Raw genomic sequence first — 8,493 nt, forward strand, 5'->3', positions numbered from 1 at the left:
CCCCTATTTATAACCATCATGGCTGTGTCAAGAATATCACTGTGTTTATGAGGTAGTAATGATGAGATTTTGTGTTGACAGGTGAATTCTCTGGTGTGTTGCTGCCAGCCTTTTCTCCTGACACCTTTCACAGACCCCCAGGAAGCACAGCAGGCCTACAACCATGCCCATGCCAGGACCAGGGCCAGAGTTGAAATGACCTTTGGCCTCCTGAAGGCACGCTTTCACTGCCTTCACAAATTAAGGGTCAGCCCTGTTAGGGCATGTGATATTACTGTGGCTTGTGCTGTCCTCCACAATGTGGCCTGCCTGAGGAAGGAGAGGGCCCCCAGAGTGCCACCAGCCATGGACTGGGACAATCCGGCAATCTTCCCTGATGACGACAGTGGTCGGCTGCTGAGGGACCAATATGTGTTGAATTATTTTAGTTAGTATGTGTGCTTTCAATTTTGGTTAAATATGTCCTGCGGTGGCAGAGGAATTTGGGTTTTTTTGGGTTCGTTTTTTGACGAATTTGGCCTCTTATGATGTTTGTGCGGTATACTGTGTGTAATACAAGGCTGCAGGGAGGCTACTGCATCCATTCATTTGTCTGTTCAGTTGATGTGTATGTATTTGTCCTGCATTTATTTTAGTGTGCAGACATGCAGGGTGTGTTATATACAGACCTTTGAATGTGTATGTATCATTTTGTATAATATGCTTGGATTCTGTGCTTTCCATCTTGTAGAGTCACTGTGACTTCAGTTTCGAAAGGAGCTGATGGTTTACCTGCTTTGTTTTGTCCTTATTCAATAAAGGAACATAATGTTACACATTGTGTTTTTATATTCATATGGAATGTGTATTTGTTTATATGACAGAGTACTAGGGCCACACTGAAGAAAAAGGATAAAGTCATAAATTTATGAGGCTGGTTCTTTCTGCAGAAAAGCTACATATTGTTTTTACAGTTTTGATACTTATGACAATGTGATACTTAATATTCTGGCACATCAGCATGTCTTTGTTTATGAAACCATACTGAAGTACAATTTCACGAAATGCCCCACATCTGTCATTTTAACAACTGTCCTCCTTTAAAACAACTGGTTACACTTGTGTTTTTTTCCCCCTCTGTGGCCCTAATATTCTATTTTATATATAGCCTTATAGTCTATGGGAAACTGTAAATTATTTAATGATAGCAACATCATCTAAAAATCCTTTTTTATCCAAAATCATTGAAATTAATGATCACAAACGTTTAAATAATAACAGTGGGTCTAGTTATGTGATAACAATGTATAGTGAGCAGTGAAATAACTATTGGTTTCCATTTGTGGTGACTGCTGACTGACATTAGGGATGAGATTAAATAGATCCTGGAATTTAGCCTGGTCTGGAGCAGGCTAGCTCCACAGAATAAATCTCCATGGTAATTTATACCATAACATATCCTCCTGCCCCCTATCCATCTTTAGTGCAACCGGATTACAGATCAATTGAGCCAGGATCACCAAGATATCCTGGCTTAATCCCTTATCCTAGTTTTGTGCAACAGGCCCCAGAGGTAACACTACACTGAAGAGGCATACAACCACAGGTAAGGACTCTAATTTTAAACGAAAAGGAGACATCACATACATTAAAAGAGCAAAATGCAGTTGCTATATCCATTTTTGGACTTAACTTATGACTCATGAACTTAGTTCAACAGAACCCACCTACCTGATCAGAACCCAAAATACAAGCTTGTTTTGGTCTAATGTTTGTCAACAACGTAAATGTAAACAAACACTGTATACCCTTAAAACATGGTTAAAACCACACAATTTTGATATCATGGATAGTCAGTCCTTTCATCCATAACTCTGTCTATCAGTTTGAGAGGGATTACATTTCTCCAGCACAATCCCTCAGCTTTTTACCGAAACAGTGGTGGGGAGTGTGTTGTGTTACTGTTTCAACCACTAACTGCCCCTTTAAACCTTATCAAGGATAAAACAGCGAGATCAAACCACAACTGTTGGATTTGCTGGACTGTTACATTCATGCCATCTTACAGTCGCTCAGAGGAAGAGCAAATCTATAGTTTTTTGGATAGGCCATAAAATGTGACTTGTCACTCCCTATGCAAATGTAGGATATGAATCCTGACACTTCAAGTCAGCTCCGCTTAGAGAGTGGGAGCGGAGAGCAGACAGACGGGGCTTGCTGAAACTATAAGGTACGGGACCCTAAGGCATTCAGAGTGCTTTGTACTGTATACCAAAATGTGAGTCAGAAACAGTCCTGAACCACTCAACACTTCAGTGCTTGAAAAACAAGCACTGAAGTGCTTTAAAAACATTGTCTTTTTGCAATCCTTACCAATTTGGTGAACATATCAGCTAAGCTATGATATATCAATCTGACAACCGATTGCACAGTAGATGACTTGGCATGCAACAATTGGTTGATGCAATGCGACATCTGCAATGTAGTCAGTTTGGAACGCAACCAATATGTGTATGTGTCCAATAACATTTGATTTGGATAACAAGCTCAACAATTATTTTGTCATTTTAATCATTTTACCTATATTAAACTGAATTGTTATGAAATGCAGCCTACAATAAATTGTTAATTAAATGCAGAGGTAGGATCAATTAGTTAGCCAATTCACTTAAATGAACAACCAGAAATATGTATAGCTTTTCTGGTTTATTAAGAAACATACGTTTAGCTTTCTTTGGTTGTTGTTGTTTTGTCAATTAGACCAGTGATTCTCAACTGGGAGGATTTTAAGGGGTCACAGGACTTGTGCAAGAACATATTTTAATTTATAACAACATTATTTTGAAAGGTAACCGCTGTCTTACCTCATATTGTTGCTGGCAGTGCATCCGCAGTGGTGAAATGGCTGGCTATGTTCGGTCTCAGAAGGTTTTTGCGCTACACACACTCACTGACCAATACAATAACACCCCCCCCCCCCCTCACCACACACACACACTGATCCAATGAAATGACATTCTGCAACATTGTTCAGTTTTAAATGTGCCACATCCAATCAGATCATACATATCTTCTTCTGACAGCTAGCTTGGTTGACAGCTAACTATGCAAATGTGTTCTGAAGGCATTGTACACCTGGATAGTTAGCTGTCATTTAAATCATGTAGGCTAGCTGTCAGAGTAAAATCATGGACACGTTCTTAAATGTGCAGCCCCCTCTTCGTCTACTGCTGCTTCCAATGTTAAGAACAACAGCCCGGTCCCTGTCAAGAAGAGAAAATACCACCCCGACTTCGTAAAATACGTCCTATGCAACAAGCTTTTAGCTAATGAGAGCATGAAAGGCATCTGAACAACAAGCGTCCATGCCACAAAAATAACTCCACTGACTTAAAAAAAATAATGTCAATATCTGGAGACCTCACAAGATTAATTGAAGAACGTATCGATGGTACAAGAAAAGGCACTTCGCTCATCATAGCAATGCGATGGGACACAAGATAAGTACAACACCAACAAAAAACACACCAGCACAGAGTTGAGTCGAGTTTGAGTTTATTTTTTATTTTTACAGGGACAGTGCACATTAATCAACGTTTCAGTAAAAGTGCCGGTTTTAGCCAGCCGGCTAATTTTCAACCGCAGTCCCTGGGCAGGTTATTAAAAACAATTACAATATAGACAATAGCAACATAGAACAAGCAAGACATAGCAACATAGGACAAGCAAGACATAGCATACAGACAGAGCAACATAGGACAAGCAAGACGTAGCATACAGACAGAGCAGCATAGAACAAAAAGCAACAAGTCAAAATTCATAAAAGCAACAAAGTGTTTCCACACCTCACAAGCTACAGACAACAGACAACATGGAGAGCGGCAACACACAGCTAGGGACCATGTTCACAAATCTGATTGACCTTTAGCCATGTCTTCAAGCATTTTGTGAAAGTGTGATATGTGGTGCAGTTATGTGTGTCTGATGCCAGTGTATTCCAGACATGGGAAGCTCTCACAGAGAATGCAGATTTACTAAAGGTGCTTTTCCTTAGGGGAACTATACAGTCACCTCTCATGGCAGACCTTGTGGATCTGCTGCCATATGTCTGGGTTTTCTGTTTAACAAAAATATTGAGTGGAGGGGGAGCCAGGCCATTAAGGATCTTGAATACAAGACATGCGTCGGTGTATTGCACAAGATTTTCCCAACTCAAGAGCTCATGCTTTCTAAGGATGTGACAATGATGATGGCTGTTGGGCTTCCTATCAAGCACTTTGAGAGCCTGTTTGTAGACAGACTGAATAGGTTTTAATGTTGTACAGCAAGCTTGGGCCCAACTAGTCAAGCAGTATGTTAAGTGGGGGAGTATCATAGATTTGAAGTACAGTTTTGCTACCTCTGTAGTCAAACAATTTCGTATAAATCGGAAATTAGCTAGGTTGAATTTGGTTATTTGAATTACCTTTTTCACATGCTTTTTAAAAGAGAGGTTGGAATCAAGTATGATGCCAAGGTACTTAAAATCGGATACCACCTGGAGCTTCTCCCCTGACACATAGACATCTGGCTCAGTAGCATCTGTTGCCCTCTTTGTGAAGAACATGCAAACAGTTTTTTTCACATTGAGATGCAAACACGAGTCACTGAGCCACTTTGTAACCTGGACCATTACAGTAGTGAGTTCTTGTGCAGCTTGTTGTGAGAGGATCTCACAATCCCTGCTGTGGTTGATATGTGCAGTGACATCTTGGGAGAGTCAGCCGCCAACAAACTTAAAACCATACCCATATCCAAATGACACCGTGAGGAGGAGAATACAGGACATGTCTGAGAACACAACATGCCAGACATCAGAGCGCGTTAGTGCAAATGGCCATTACGCACTGCAGCTTGATGAATCCCCAGATGTGGCTAACCATGCAATTCTAATGGTCTATGTCAGACACGTCTGGGATAATAACTTTGCGGAGCAGTTCCTTTTTTAGTGGTGATTTCCCCACCACCAACAATGCAGAGGCTGTCTTTAACACAATGGATATGTACCTGGGCTTCGTGGGGCTGGCCTGGGATGGGTGTGACCACTGATGGGGCAGCTACCATGATGGGAAAGCACTCCAGGGTAGTAAAGCAGATCCTGGAGAGAGCACATAGTGCGACATGGAACCACTGCTTCCTACACATGGAGTCACTGGCAGCGATGGACATGGTGTGAGTTCCACGCCACTCTCCAGGATGTGATCAAGTGTGTCAACTTTATCAAAAAAGAGTTCCACGAAAATCAGGTGTTTCCATGCCTTCTGCAGGGATATGGGGAGGGAGCACCAGCAGGTGTCTCCAGGCCTTCTGCAGGGATATGGGGAGGGAACACCAGCAGGTGTCTCCAGGCCTTCTGCAGGGATATGGGGAGGGAGCACCAGCAGGTGTCTCCAGGCCTTCTGCAGGGATATGGGGAGGGAGCACCAGCAGGTGTCTCCAGGCCTTCTGCAGGGATATGGGGAGGGAGCACCAGTAGGTGCTTTATTATGCAGAGGTCCGCTGGCTTGTTGGATCGCTTTTATGAGCTTTGAACTGAGATTGCTGCGTTTCTTTCAGAAAACGAGTCACCTCTCTGGCCGAACATTTAGATTGTTAGGAATGGCTCGCACAGGTTGCCGAGCTGGCGGTTATTTTTGAGAATCTGAATTCAATCAATGTGTCAATGCAAGGGAGGGGCACAATCTACACTGCTCAAAAAAATAAAGGGAACACTAAAATAACACATCCTAGATCTGAATGAATGAAATATTCTTATTAAATACTTTTTTCTTTACATAGTTGAATGTGCTGACAACAAAATCACACAAAAATTATCAATGGAAATCAAATTTATCAACCCATTGAGGTCTGGATTTGGAGTCACACTCAAAATTAAAGTGGAAAACCACACTACAGGCTGATCCAACTTTGATGTAATGTCCTTAAAACAAGTCAAAATGAGGGTCAGTAGTGTGTGTGGCCTCCACGTGCCTGTATGACCTCCCTACAACGCCTGGGCATGCTCCTGATGAGGTGGCCGATGGTCTCCTAAGGGATCTCCTCCCAGACCCAGACCTGGACTAAAGCATCCGCCAACTCCTGGACAGTCTGTGGTGCAACGTGGCGTTGGTGGATGGAATGAGACATGATGTCGAAGATGTGCTCAATTGGATTCAGGTCTGGGGAACGGGCAGGCCAGTCCATAGCATCAATGCCTTCCTCTTGCAGGAACTGCTGACACACTCCAGCCACATGAGGTCTAGCATTGTCCTGCATTAGGAGAAACCCAGGGCCAACCGCACCAGCATATGGTCTCACAAGGGGTTTGAGGATCTCATCTCGGTACCTAATGGCAGTCAGGCTACCTCTGGCGAGCACATGGAGGGCTGTGCGTCTCCCCAAAGAAATGCCACCCCACACCATGACTGACCCACTGCCAAACCGGTCATGCTGGAGGATGTTGCAGGCAGCAGAACGTTCTCCACGGCATCTCCAGACTGTCACGTCTGTCACATGTGCTCAGTGTGAACCTGCTTTCATCTGTGAAGAGCACAGGGCGCCAGTGGCAAATTTTCCAATCTTTGTGTTCTCTGGCAAATGCCAAACGTCCTGCACGGTGTTGGGCTGTAAGCACAACCCCCAGCTGTGGATGTCGGGCCCTCATACCACCCTCATGGAGTCTGTTTCTGACCGTTTGAGCAGACACATGCACATTTGTGGCCCGCTGGAGGTAATTTTGCAGGGCTCTGGCAGTGCTCCTCCTGCTCCTCCTTGCACAAAGGCGGAGGTAGCGGTCCTGCTGCTGGGTTGTTGCCCTCCTACGGCCTCCTCCACGTCTCCTGATGTACTGGCCTGTCTCCTGGTAGCGCCTCCATGCTCTGGACACAGACACAGCAAACCTTCTTGCCACAGCTCGCATTGATGTGCCATCCTGTATGAGCTGCACTACCTGAGCCACTTGTGTGGGTTGTGGACTCCGTCTCATGCTACCACTAGAGTGAAAGCACCGCCAGCTTTCAAAAGTGACCAAAACATCAGCCAGGTAGCATAGGAACTGAGAAGTGGTCTCTGGTCACCACCTGCAGAACCACTGCTTTATTGGGGGTGTCTTGCTAATTGCCTATAATTTCCACCTGTTGTCTATTCCATTTGCATAACAGCATGTGAAATTTATTGTCAATCAGTGTTGCTTCCTAAGTGGACAGTTTGATTTCACAGAAGTGTGATTGACTTGGAGTTACATTGTGTTATTTAAGTGTTACCTTTATTTTTTTGAGCAGTATATTTGAACAGAGGGACAAAGTGGATGCCTTCAAGATGACGCTTGCTGTTTGGGCAAATCATGTTTCTAACAGGAGGATTGACATGTTTCCCAATGCTGATTTTGACATTCAGAATCTGATCAACAAAGCGCACTGCGACACACAGGGAAAAAAAAACATTAAACAGCATCTTGTCAAGCTGCAGGGAAAGTTTTGACTACTTCCCGGAGTAGAACAGGAGACAAGACAACTGGATACGGGACCCCTTTCGAGTGTAGATGTGAAGCATCACGTTGCCAAGCACTGAAGCGGATCAGCTGGTGGAGCTGTCGTTTGATACTGGACTGAACATGCACTTCCCGGAAATGACACTGCCATAGTTCTGGTGCAGTGGGAGAGTATCCTGCTCTCGCATGTCATAAAATCAGAATCATGCTACCTTTCAGCATGATGGTGACTTCTCTGCTGTGGTCTTGCTGAAAGTAAAAGCAGAAACATACTGGAAAGCCAGCATAATCTCTGACTTTCCCTGTCATCCATCACACCAGACTTCTGTTGTGACGTTGTCTTAGTTAATGTGATGACTGTTACTCATCGAATGATTAAAGGTTTCTAATTGCGTGATTAATCAAGCAATTAACTCATTAACCTGGGGCACCATGGGATAATTTGTTTTATTGAGTTTCTATTTTCCAAATTAACTCTATCAGAATATCGATTTTACAACAGTCGCTAATTAATCCGTTTCCTCTACAATCTCATTCTGAACATCGCATAAATATAACGGCTGTTGTATGGAAGAAGGAAGGAAGAAGACCAAAACGCAGCGTGGTACGTGTTCATACTTTTATTTAGAACTGAACACTGAACAACAAAACAACAAAGAGAATGAACGAAACAGTTCTGTCTGGTGCAGACACAAAACAGAAAACAACTACCCACAAAAACCCTGAGGGGAGAAGCTACCTAAGTATGGTTCTCAATCAGAGACAACGATAGACAGCTGTCCCTGATTGAGAACCATACCCGGCCAAAAACACAGAAATACAAAAACATAGAAAAAATAACATAGAATGCCCACCCTAGTCACACCCTGGCCTAACCAAAATGGAGAATAAAAGCCTCTGGCCAGGGCGTGACAATAATCAGGAAATCTGCACGGACCTGGCTCCCACCAATGAGTTCGTACCACACCAATCTTAGTTGATCATTTATTAACTAGAAAGCTAAAATT

The sequence above is a fragment of the Oncorhynchus kisutch genome, linkage group LG16, assembly GCF_002021735.2.
Source record: "Oncorhynchus kisutch isolate 150728-3 linkage group LG16, Okis_V2, whole genome shotgun sequence".
NCBI classification, from domain to species: Eukaryota; Metazoa; Chordata; class Actinopteri; order Salmoniformes; family Salmonidae; genus Oncorhynchus; species Oncorhynchus kisutch.